The sequence below is a fragment of the Lithobates pipiens genome, unplaced genomic scaffold, assembly GCF_037356315.1.
Source record: "Lithobates pipiens isolate NorthernLeopardFrog02 unplaced genomic scaffold, aLitPip1_a1.2 Scaffold_23, whole genome shotgun sequence".
NCBI lineage: Eukaryota > Metazoa > Chordata > Amphibia > Anura > Ranidae > Lithobates > Lithobates pipiens.
In genome coordinates, this window is record NW_027507785.1 from 270,201,086 (window position 1) to 270,214,465 (window position 13,380).

The following is a 13,380-nucleotide window of genomic DNA, read 5'->3' on the forward strand; positions in this document are numbered from 1 at the left end:
GTACCATTGCATAGATTTTCCTGCAAGTTAAGGGAATTTCCTGGGGACCCCCAGGTCACCAGAACTATTTTCCCCATTGGAATATTTCTCCTCTATTACTTTTCTGGGGACAACCCAAAATGGGGGATTTTCTTTTACTTTCCAAGATAATGGTAAACAGAACAATTAAAGAGGGTGAATCTCCCTAACAGGGTCATAAACTGCAAAAAAAACCTGACAAGAATTTTATTCATTCTCCACTTTATCCAAAACTAAAAAAAAAAAAAACAGTTTTGCCTTTAATTAGTTACTTTTAATTTAAGCAACTGCCTAACTTGCTATGTTGGATGGAAAGTGCTAAATCCAATATATGTCCTGGTGTTTTTGATTTGTTTGTAGATGTCTGCAACAAGAATTATTTAGTCTTTGTGAACAATTAAAAAATCTCTAAATAACTATGACTGAGTGCCATTGAGTTAAATATGGACTCCTAGGGGTCATGCAGATCAAATATCTCCAACATAACATGTCCTATCTTCTTTTTGAGACCAAAGGTTTGTCAATGCTTTATTCAGTCATTCTAATTGTGTCCACCCATCTTGTAAAAAACTTCTCACCTTCCCCTATTTTCAACCTTTTCCAAGAAAATAGGAGTTTCTCAAGGAATCTTGTCCCCTAATGTATCCAAAAAAGGAAACTAGTATCAAGTATCAATGCTCTTCCTGTCCTGCTTCTTCAAAGGTCAGTTTTGACATCTATAAAGTGTTACAGAAAAAAAGCATAGCTTGAACAATCCAAGCCTTTGTAAAGACACATTGGTGCTTTGGAAAAATCTTCTCTACGCCCCTTATTTCAACTCTGCCAAGTTTTAGACTGTGTTGTATTTATTGACTGCTGGAGTTCTTCTCATTGATTATTGATTCCAGGAGGCTGAAACTGTCTACAACTTCAATGTCTTCATTGTCAACTCTGAAAATGAATATTATGCCTGTTTTCATCTCTATTGTCTTTTTTAGCTTGAGCTGTAAACCCAGTATTTCACTTTTTTTCTTTATCTTATTTTAATTCTTATTTGTATAAGTACTGATATTAAAATGTTAGAGCTTAGCAAACCCAATATAGTCTATAGTATACTAGTGCACAGAGATAGGCAATACAAAGACCTATATAAATCCTTCAAATAATCGCAACATTATATTTTTTTAATATTATTAAAATTTAATCAAATTATGTTACTCTTCAGCCTAGATCTGGAAAGAAAAACATGTGAAATGCTAAAGGAATGGGTTAAACAAAACCTCTTCCTAAGAATGCTAGTTGTCTAGCTGTCATTATAAAAATATATTTTCTGCTTCACTGATCTAAAACAAATATGCAGCTAGTAAAGTCAAACATGGAAGTTTTTTTCTTCAATAGATTTAATGCATTACTATAGTAAGTCTAGCTGCCAGCAAGACGTGAAGTATCTAGTCAGAAAGGTTTCAATCCCTAAAGTGAGGATAGCTAAAGCTGGATAAAGCGACATTAAGAAACCTATGATGTCCGAAATAATCCGGAAGATCATCTGTCAGGAACTAGTCAAACATTTACAAGACCATAAAATATGGAGTCGATTTCCTATGTGGCTGCAACCCCTCCAGCAAAGTGAAAAGCTAGAAAAAGACAACTGGGCTAAGCAATATGGAGTGCCACACCAATGGGATACTATTTTCTGTTTTAGTTCCCAATGGTTCATGCAGTGCATTGCTTTGTACACAAAATTAAAAGTTCTATGCCATAGAGAGGTAGTGCAGGCATTGTAAGTATGCCTCCCATTTGAAAAGAGGTGCCGTTTTATCGAATGATAGTTTGTCATGGGGCAAGTTGTAAAATAAAGAAAATCCACTTTCTAGGCTGAGAGGGAAAAAAACAAAAACTGCCAAACATTAGGATGGGTAGAAAGTACTGGCGGGGGGGTGGAAGGAAAGAAAATTAGTAATATGAAGGAGTGAAAAATATATTCTGATTTTAGAAGCCCAAATTCATCAATTAGCTCTGCAATACTTTTATGTAGCATATCATCCACGGTGGTCAGACCATATTGTAACTGTGGTCTAATTGAGAGATGTAGAATAAGAGATTCCAAAACTGAAATGGGTATTCTGGCATCTTTGTTGAGTGGGCTATGTGGTAAGGAGCTGTGAACAGCTCTCCATGTCAAAAGCGATGCTTGGGCTGGTAGTGGGGGTTTCTGCAATTCCAATGGTTGCCATAGATCCACCAATAAACTCATGTACAGGTCCAGGGCCGGTGTCTGGGCTGATTCTATATTTAACCATAAGAGAGTGTTTGTAGGTTGGAACCAATGTTTTAGTGGAACAACCTAATCGCTATATAATAGCCCACTAGGCCCATAACTCCAGAAAGATAATGTTTCAACATTCAACGTGTTTCACAGGTCAAAGAGCCTGCTTTTTCAAGAAAGACAGGTATTTTTTCTCACTTGTCTGAAATATTATCAAGAAGTTCATACATTAAAACCAAAACAAAGAGAAAACACCTTCATGGATATGCAAAGATGCCAAGACACAGATCAGAAGGGGAGAAGACACTTAATGCCAATGGACCCTGTCAAACATCTACACCGATAGATCAATAGAAAAAAGCAGAGAAGGCTTTGGATTGAGCTCTGCATATTGAATTATATTGATAATCTTCCTTTCGGTATCAGAGGCCTGTCTGCCCACCTTGAAGCCCAATTGGCCTGGTTGGACCAGAGTGGGCAATAATGTTATACAGGTGTGTGGCCAGAAGCTTAGCATAAATCTTCACATTGAAGTTTGGATATAGGTCAAATGGCATTGTTAGTTCTTTGCCTGGTTTAGGGAGTGTGATGATGTATGTTCTCCACCTCTCCAGGGGAAAGGAAGACTTAGAGGCTGCAGCTGTAAATAGATTTATAACATGGGGGGATTACGAGGTTTTGGAGCATTTGTAATAGTCATTGGAGAACCTATCTGGGCCAGGTGATTTTCCATTCAGTAAAGAATCTACTGTTTTGGCTAGTTCCAAGGCGGTGAAAAGTGCATTCCAATTAGTTAGTTGCTCATTAGAAAGCATTGGTAGTTGGAGCTTAAACAGGAAAGCTGCTATATCCGAGGGCTGGGGTGTCTGTAAATCATCTTTGAGGTTGTATAATTTATTATATATATATTGCTGTTTAATATCTTATGTTTTTTAAGGGGATACATTAAGTGAGATATATTTGCTTTGACTTTTTGTGTCTTTAATCTATTGGCCATGACTTTCACTGCCCTATTGTGATAAAAGCGAAGTTTCAGGGGATGAATATATTTATCGTCCTTCGTTGCACGAAAGCCCAAAAAGTTCATGCCTGAGTTTAATTAGGGAAGCTATGTGTTCCTTCCTAGGGTTCGATTTGTTCAGTTAGTACAGTATTGAGATGAGATTGGTATTGCTTTTTGGCTCTTGAGCAAAGTTGTATGATAATGCCTCTCATTTACACATATGAGTGTTCCATAGAGTAAAGATATTAGAAGTAAAGGGAGTGTTTTTTTGGAAATATTCCAAAGGTGTTGGGACAGCCAATAAAAATTGGCAGAGGACTGAATAACCTTAAAGCGATTGTAAAGGTAAAAATATAAAAAAAAGCCAATGGCTCCCGGTGCCCCAGCAAAGCCAGCGAGACCCAGACGTGAGGAGAGAGAAGAGCTGCATACATGTACAGCACTGGATTGAATGAGGGCTCAGGTAAGTAAAAGGAGGGGGGGTTATAGTGATGCCTAAATATTTTTTAACTTAATGCAAGGAATGTATTAAGGTAATAAATGTTTAGGCTTTAGAACCACTTTAATGCTAGTTTTTACAGCACCCTGTCTGACAGAAGCCAGTCTAACGACCGCTTTTATCGCTTGGCCATGCTGGAAAACCAGGATTCAATCAGTGCTTGCAGCCAATAGTTGTGAGGGCTGATCAGTGTGTTCTGGCGGGGATATACCCCCTGTCAGAACACAAAACAGCTGTCCAAAATGGCAATCCACTGACTCTGATTTAAAGGACATGTGCAAGATAAAGGAAAACCTGCAAACATGGCCTGTTGAGGGTACTTGAGGACAGGGTTGAGAACCACTGCTCTACAGAACATAGGGTGTTGGGGGACAGGTAGGTGGGCTTGGGTGTACCCTATTAATAATGAGTTAAGCTGGTGCGAGAGATGGTAGCACTGCTAGGAAAAGATCTTGCACATATTGTGATAATTGAGAGAGAGAGAGAACTGATCTGGTACACCATGGATTTTAAAATTGTTTTGGCATGACCAGTCCTCTAGAACAGCTACTTTGGCTGTTCAGATCAGTCAGGTCAGATTCTCACTGTGTGCTGTGTGTGCATCAACCAGGGTGTTAAAGGAGGAGGTGTATTCACATATCTTGTCCTCAATTTGGCCCACTCTTTCCCCCTAATCCAGCACCTCGACCTTCAATTGCTGCATACATCATAACATATCCATGTGTAAAGAAGTTCTCAGGGATAACAACATATCCTTCAAAGTGGTATCAGAAACAGGCTAATCTGAAGTAGGAAAGGTTGATATTTTGTCAATGAGTGCAAAGTTAAAGCACAGGGGTTCTGCATGTTGCTCACCTCCATAACAATGAGGGCACCATTAGACTCTCAATGGGGAATGGACTTTGCGGGGCTCATGTTGGATGGGGTAGAGGAGCCAAATCCAGAGGGGCCCTGTATAGGGTTTATTGCTGGTGCACCTGTGTGCTGTGCTGGACCAGAGCCTGCATCTTAAGAACCTCCCACATGATGTGAATGGCATCTGCCACTGCTGACATTTTGTTGTGTTTTGGGCAGCAGCGGGAAGAGCCTGAGGGTTTTTCTTTCTCCATCGGGGCACCACTGGATATGAGCCAAGGTGAGCGGAGCTCCGGGATCATGAAGCCATCTTCCAGCAGGGTCACCAAGTCGCCCCCAAAAAACATGGACGTTTTTTGTATAGCCATGGTAGGGTTAGAACCACTATCAAGTTTGCTTTGCTATCTATGTTCTTTTTTCTTGGCCATGTGACTATTGTAACAGAAGTAATGGGAAATACAACATTTTAGAGATACCCCAGGACCAGCGGTGAAGAGAAATCTTCCAATGGGGCACCTGTTCCAATGACAACTGCATAAGAGGGGGATTCTTCTCACTTGCTAGACTTTTCCTCTCACTCCCTGTTGCTTCTCATGAACGGGAAGTGAAGGAAAATCTCTGCAATGGACACAGACAGCAAAATATACTTTAACAGGGCTCCTAACCTTTCCCTAGTTTATCCAAAACTTTAAAAAAGTTCAGTACATAGTTTATATCAGAACTCCCAAGTTCCCAGTAATAATGGAGCAATGAAGACAAAACCAGCACACCAGAAGTCTCACATTAACAAAGTTACACCAAAAAATTGAGGGCACAGTTGCCCTCTTTTTTAAGGTGATAAAACAATGACCATATGTCAAAGCATGGATGGAGGAATCTCCACTGCCAGCTATAGGATGCAGTCACTGTTTGGCCAATAATTTTCCATCCAGTTCATGTCATTTTAAATAATCTTTTGTTGAGCCAGGTGATGCTTGCAATGGCACTCATGACTCAAATGTCAGTCAATTCAGCAGGAATCAATGGAGTGTATTCTTCACATGTTCGTTTGAGCCCACTAAGAACTCATTGGTTACCCAAACCGTTGTCTGTAGCTTTGATGTTTTACAGTTTTTTTTATGCTTACTTATTTCAAAAATCTTTGGGCCTGTCACATGAAGTACAGGGTCTTCTACTTCTTTGGCTCTTCTGCAGCAATGGGTAGTCCTCAGTATAAACAGAGAGTGACATGATGACAATAATCTAATGATGCCCTGCATTTACAGGATATACTGTATTCCATCTTAAGGGTTCATTTACACTTGCTTCGGCTTCATCACACATTAACAGTTAGTCTACACTTGATTCAAAACAAGGCTTTGGACAGGCTTTGTTAAAGCTCTCTGAAAGCTAGTCAAAGCTCATGTTACTAAATAAAATGGTTAGCTTACAGTCCTGTTTACACCTGCTTTTGCTTTGCTTAAAAAATTATACCCCATGTATCTTTAGCGGTGCTTCAAAGTGTCTTCAAAGCCTCCACAGAAGTCTATGGCAAAGCTCGCTTAAAGCCCCACTAATGCCCCACTGAAGCCCCACCGAAGCCTTAGCAAAGCCCCACAAAGTCTGACTGAAGCCTCCTTGAAGCACCAAGCAAAAGCAAGGTGTAAACAGGACTGTAAGCTAACCATTTTATTTAGTGACAGGAGCTTTGACTGGCATTCAGAGAGCTTTAACAAAGCGTGCCTTAAGCCATGTTTTGAAGCAAGTGTAAACTAGCCCTAACTGTTAAATGATACCAATAATGCTCAGTGTCAACCAACCAGAAAACTGAGGACAATATTCGGTGGTGGAAAAAGAGTATGGCACCAAAAAAGGTAAGCCCTGCAACAATATTTTTTTTTTCTCTTTAAAACTGCTGGGGCACCCAAGAGCCAGGAGTTGAGCTTTAAAGTACTTTTACCTTTATAGAACCAAAAATGTTGCAGTAACATAGATATAATGGAGGATCAAACACCAGGAAGCAGGCTGAAGCTCATAGTATGTAGCCACCCTGCATTAACCAGGGGTGTCTCTAAATTTAGTTTTGTATGCCTACAGTCAGCCAAATGTCAATTTATATTCTTGGGCTTGTTCACCTTTCCCTAACTTCAGCCTTTGCCAGTGGTGCATTATGAAAAATATACACTGTATATATACATATTTGGGTCTGGCTGATGCAAGCTCTCTTCCCCCCCAGGCTCTGGCTTAGGGAGGGTGCATGTGTAGCAGCTGCTTCCTTAGATCTTCCTGAGGAGGCCTATATGAGCTTAGGGTTAGAGCTGAGGCCTGTGATTATTTCTTCCTTCATACAAAACTGAGAATCCTATTGGAGGTCTGCAGTGCCTTTATGCTGTAACCTTATGAGTAGGAGCTGCTTGACTCTCCTGAAGGGAATGAATGCAGTTGATATTGGTAATGTCTGCTAAAGATTTCTAACACAGGAATATTGGTCTTGACTTAAAAGGTCCTTTTCCTGTGAGTGAGAGTAGTGCTACATGTATAAATAACTGCATTCATTATTTGCTCTTTACAGAGCTTTTTAAGGTCTTCTTGAAAAAAACACTCCATTCAGGACAAAAGAAAAACAGCAGCCACATATGTTTGGTGTTAGGTTAGTGTTAGGTTTGGGGTGAAATATAAATGTGTCAAACCTGCTTTTAATGTTGGGAGTTAGGTAAATGTTAGGTTTGGGGTTCACTTTAGAGTTTGTGATGAGGAAGGAGATGTTAAATATGAAGAGCTTGATTTAGGGGATGGAAAGCTCAAGTAAAATGTATTTGGGGGTGTTTTAATGTAGGTGATACTTTCTGTACTAAGCACACTAGCTCTCATTACCAGCAGTCTCTTGCCAAAATTCTACCAGTCTAGTGTTCCAGCTTGGGAACATGTATTGTATATAATAATATTAGGCGCTATGTATGTATTTTTTTAATACATGGCCAAGAAGCCCTGTTCCTAATTATCAGTTCCTAGTTAGGTCAACGTACAGACAGTAGACAAAATGTGTTATAAACTTGTGAGAAATGGGAGAAAAAAAGGGAACAAAAAATGTAAGCTCTTGCCCAAAGCAACCAACCAGAATACTGTATCACAGAAAATAATAGATGAAACTTGGTAAGTTACTATGGGTAACAATTTTATGCTTATTTTTTTCTTCATTTTTAGAGGATCGATCCCTTTGTGTGAGACGACTCCCTTCATGAGTTTTGGGTTGCCTGAAAAGGAAAGGACATTTAACGTTGGAAAGCAATACAATATTATGGGAAGTATATAGCTGGACCACTAAATGGCAGGACATGGAATCTTACTTTTGTGTCTTGGTGCTCAACGGTGATTGAGGGACTAGTTACTTACTTACAACAACTGGACCTCTATTCTCCAGTGTTGCTGAATACTCATTTGTCTGCATCTGGTTTTTATTGGGGAATACCTGAAATGACTCTCTGTCAGCTTTCATAAAGGCATGCTTTCAAAGCATTTGTCTTGCTTTAGCATTTACAGAATCTCATTAGGAGACAGTATGCTGCATTACAGAGTTCCGACTTGAATTAACAACCTCACTTCTGTATTTTTTGTTCTGACATGAATAGGAATCAATATGTATGACTATGGCACCTGGAAACAACCCTGACATTGAATTCTTCATTAATTCTTCTATAGGAGGTGCAGTGTGCCATGTTAGTTTAAAATTATATTTTTTTTGCACAAGTTGCTTGTTCACCGCTTTTCCACGTTAAGGGATTGGGGTTGGGGGTTACTTGGTAAAGTCAGTTAAAACAACTGTATTTGAACATCATGCTTTCTGAATGATGATGTCCTTAAGCTTTGTTTTTGTGTCCTGGCATTAATTTAGTAAGAACTGCTGCTTAGATGTGTTTTCGGTGACAGTACAGGATCTGCTTTATAAGTGAAAGTGAGGTAAATGAAAAAGAGAAAGGTTTCATGTTTTTCAAACTATAACGAGTTCTTTGATTCCTCAACATACCCTACATCTCTTCCCTCTACAATGCTCATGCTGTATTTAATAAATGATGTCAAGAGGAAGCCAGAAAAAGACAACAAAATGATAAATAAAGTTTTCACAATTTAATAGTGAAGGTTTTAATTTATCTTGGTCCTGGTATAGCTAGTTGTAGTAAGTTGCATCTAATTGGACTTGTTCTGTAAATGTTGGAGACATTTAATTGCTTATCCAAGCCCCTTCTTCAGTTCCAGTGTCAGCAAGATACCCCAACATTATTCTGGAGAAATGTTAAAGTGATATTAACTACTTGCATAGCAGCCGTTGTGGTTATACGGCGGCAGGTCGGCTCTCCTGCGCAAATTGCAGTACCTGTATGGCCGCTCGTGCAGACGCAGTTGTGGGCGGGCACGCTCCGCTGCCAATGTGCTCTCGCTCCAGTGAGTTGGGCAGACTCGATGTCAGCTGGCGACCCGCGATCGCCTAGTACAGAGGCAGAACAGGGATCTGCCAGTATAAACAAGGCGGATCCCCATTCTGGCAGGGGACCTGTCAGAGATCTTCTGTTTCCAGTGATCAGGAACAGTGATCTTTATCATGTCCCAGTGAGCCCGCACCCCTACAGTTAGAACACACCTAGGGAACACAATTAACCCCTTGATCATCCCCTAGAGTTAACCCCTTCCCCGCCAGTGTCATTTTTACATTGATCAGTGCATTTTATAGCACTGATCAATGTAATAATGTCACTGGTCCCCAAAAAGTGTAATTTGGGGTCAGATTTGTCTGCCGTAATGTCGCAGTCCCGCTAAAAATACCAGATTGCCACCATAACTAGTAAAAACAATTAAAAAAAATGCAAGCCCCTAAATCTATCCCATAGTTTGTAGACGTGGTGATTCTCACCCAAACCAGTCAATATATGCTATTGCGATTTTTTAATTTTTTTTACCAAAAATATGTAGAAGAACATACAGTATATTGGCCTAAACTAATGAATAAATTTTATATATATAAATGTATATATATATATATATATATATATATATATATATATATTTTTTTTTTTTTTTTTTTTTTCAAAATTGTCACTCTTTGTCGCTCTTTGTTTGTTTATAGCGCAAAAAATAAAAACCGCAGAGGTGATCAAATACCACCAAATGAAAGCTCTATTTGTGGGAAAAAAAAGAATGTCAACTTTACTTGGGTACAGCATCACAGGACCGCACAATTGTCAGTTAAAACGGTGCAGCGCTGTATCATAAAAAAATGGCCTGGTCATTAAGGGGGCAGATCCTTCCCGGGGCTGAAGTAGTTAAACACAAAAACAAAATTGTATTACAAAGCAGCGTATTAATCCAGGTGTGTTCATTTTATTTTTTATGCTTGTTATAATTATTTTCACCTGGTGGTTTGTTATTTTTCACTGTTCTTTAAACAGAACAAACTGCCCAGCAAAACTGGAATTTTGAGGGATGAGACATCATTTAACATTGACAGGGGTGCTTAAAATAGTCATCTTTATTTTTTATGTAAAATCTTTATTCAAAAAAGAAAAAAAAAAAAACGTGGCTGTAACTGCTTAAAGAGTGTTAGCTGGAGTTTGGCTGGAGTTAGTCAAAACCATCTAAAGCTGCTGGTGCATCTAATGCCATGGACTTAGCCCGGAGGACAAACCATCGGACTTTGAAGTGGAGGTCCGCCGGACTTTCCGAACGAGCGGACCTGCCCACACACCACCAGACTTTTCCAGCAGACTAGGTCCGCCGCACTATAGCGGGGGTCCGCCGTACTTTTGAAAATGAACAGACTTAACAACACACGGAGGAAAGTCTGTTCATTTTGAACGCGGCTCCAGGTAGCCAGGACTAGCGAAGGAAGTCAATGTCACGCCTTCAGCGGCGAGATTGACACATCACTGGCCCTGTCACCTGGTATGAACTTAAAGGGGAAGCTCTACGCCGAAAAAACGGCGTGGGGGTGCCCCCAAGCTCCATATAAGACCCTTATCCGAGAACACAGCCCGGCCGGTCAGGAAAGGGGGTGGGGACGAGCGAGCCCCCCCCCCTCCTGAGCCGTACCAGGCCGCGTGCCCTCATCATGGGGGGGTGCTTTGTGGCCCACCCACCCCAAAGAACCTTGTCCCCATGTTGATGAGGACAAGGGCCTCTTCCCGACAACCCTGGCCATTGATTGTCTGGGTCTGCGGGCGGGGGCTTATCGGAATCTGGGAGCCCCCTTTAATAAGGGGGCCCTCAGATACCGGCCCCCCACCATATGTGAATGAGTATGGGGTACAATGTACCCCTACCCATTCACCTGTGAAAAAAATGGAAATAAAACACAACACAAGGTTTCAAAATCATTTATTGCACAGCTCCGGGGGTCTTCTTCCGTCTTGCAGGGTCTTCTCGCCGGACTCCTCCGCTATCTTTCTTCTTCGTCGCCGCCTGGGGGTCTTCTTCCGACTTTGGGGGTCTTGTCCCCCTCTTCAGTTCTTCTTGCCGGGCCTCCGCTTTCTTCCTTTAGCTCTTTCACTAGCGGTGGCCCAGTCTTCTGGCGCCGCTGCCTCTTTACCGACTTCGGGGGTCTTGTCCCCCTCTTTGGTTCTTCTTGCCTCCGCTCCTTCTTCCATCTCTTTTACTGGTGGTGGCCCGGTCTTCTGTCGCCGCTGTCACCGCCTTCTCTTCTTCTCTTCTTCTCCTCTTCTTCTTCCTTGAGATGTTGACTCGATGCTGTCTCTGGCCGTAATGACAGGGACGTGTTGCGCGGCAAGTTATATAGAGACAATAGTCAGGGTCACCGGGTGATGTCCCCGCCCATTATGATGTCACAGTCCCAGAGGATGCTGGGACTGTGACATCATAATGGGCGGGGACATCACCCGGCGATGTCCCTATATAAGTCGCCACACACCGCGTCCCTGTCATTGCGGCCAAAGAAAGCATCGAGTCAACATCTCAAGGAAGAAGCAGAAGTAGAACAAGAAGAAGAGAAGGCGGCGGTGGCGATAGAAGACTGGGCCACCGCTAGTAAAAGAGCTGGAAGAAGGTGTGGAGGCCCGGCAAGAAGAACCGAAGAGGGGGACAAGACCCCCAGAGTCAGAAGAGTCAGAAGAAGACCCCCGGGCGGCGACGAAGAAGAAAGCCAGGCTCCTCCACTAGTAAAAGAGCAGAATATAGCGGAGGAGTCCGGCGAGAAGACCCCCCAAGACGGAAGAAGACCCTCAGAGCTGTGCAATAAATGATTTTTAAACCTTGTATTGTGTTTTATTTACATTTTTTTCACAGGTGAATGGGTAGGGGTACATTGTACCCCATACTCCTTCATATAGAGTGGGGGGGCAGTATCTGGGGGCCCCCTTATTAAAGGGGGCTCCCGGATTCCGATAAACCCCCTGCCCGCAGACCCCGACAACCAACGGCCAGGGTTGTCGGGAAGAGGCCCTTGTCCTCATCAACATGGAAACAAGGTGCTTCGGGGTGGGGGGCCGTATGGCCCCCCTTCCCCAAAGCACCCCCCATGTTGAGGGCATGCAGCCTGGTACGGCTCGGGGGGGGGGGGGGGGCGCTCGCTCATCCCCACCCCCTTTCCTGACCGGCCGGGCTGCGTGCTCGGATAAGGGTCTTATATGGTCCTTGGGGGGGATCCCCACGCCGTTTTTTCAGCGTAGGGCTTCCCCTTTAAGTCCATACCAGGTGACGGGGCCAGCGACGTGTCAATTTCGCCACCGTAGGAGGCGACATTGACCTCCTGCGCTAGTCCCGGCTACCTGGAGCTGCGTTCAAAATGAACGGACTTTTCTCCATGTGCGGGAAAGTCCGTTCATTTCAAAAGTCGGTGGACTAGCACACACACGGTCGAATTTTCCGCCGGACAATTCTAACTTTCTAAGTCCGCTGGACTTTTGGGGGAAAAAAATAAGTCCGCCAGATAGTTTGATCGTGTGTACGCGGCATAACACTATCTTCTCCCTAGATTGATAATGCTACTGTCCAAGGTTGTCTCCATTGTTCCACCAACAAGAGTTGTGGCACCCTAAGACTGGAAGTGCGTTAATGGCCAGATCAGTGGGTATCGGGGAAAGATGCATCAAAAAAAGCCCAAAAAGGAAAACAAATTCAGCAATGTATTCAAGTTTTGGTAAGCTTCAATATATACATGTATTTTTTTTTTTGAGGATTACGCCATTATAAGTTGCTAAAGTTGAACCCCAGCCAGGAAAAATAAAAAAGAGTTTATATGCAACTAGTGTAAGTCAAATCTTCATTTTGTTCATGCTTCACTAGAGCCAAAGCTGCACTCTTGCAAGCTTGGTAAACAGGCAAAGACCATATATACATGCAAAAACATAACAATAAAACAATAGCGCAATAGATGCAGATTAAACACATTTAATAAAAAATAATATAATAAAATTGCACCTACAATAAAGTGACATGAACAGGGCTTATCATCAATGTACAATATCCACAGGAGCGCCAGGATATGCCATCAATTGCTAGACAATCTCTCACTTTGTAGCTGGCATTGGGAGAGGAATTTAGACAAGATGGTAATACTGATGTGGTCACCAGAAGAGCCTAAATGAAAGAGGATGCAAAGATGTCCCAAGCTGGTGTCATAAGAGAGATCAACATTGTGCGTCTGATGAACTTCCACTAAGCACTGACCTGTTTTACAAAGGGTCATGGCTCTGAAAAATGTCATTGTTTAGTGGAGGTGCAGCAATCACAACGTGGGCCCCCCTCCCCTTACACACCAGCTTGGGATGTCTTTGC

At 42.1% G+C, this 13,380-nt stretch overlaps 1 protein-coding gene across 2 annotated transcripts in view; it reads right to left on the reverse strand.

Moving 5' to 3' along the window:
- Nucleotides 1-13,380, reverse strand: part of BRINP2 (BMP/retinoic acid inducible neural specific 2) — a 485,004-nt gene that overhangs the window by 93,408 nt on the left and 378,216 nt on the right. The window lies entirely within an intron of this gene.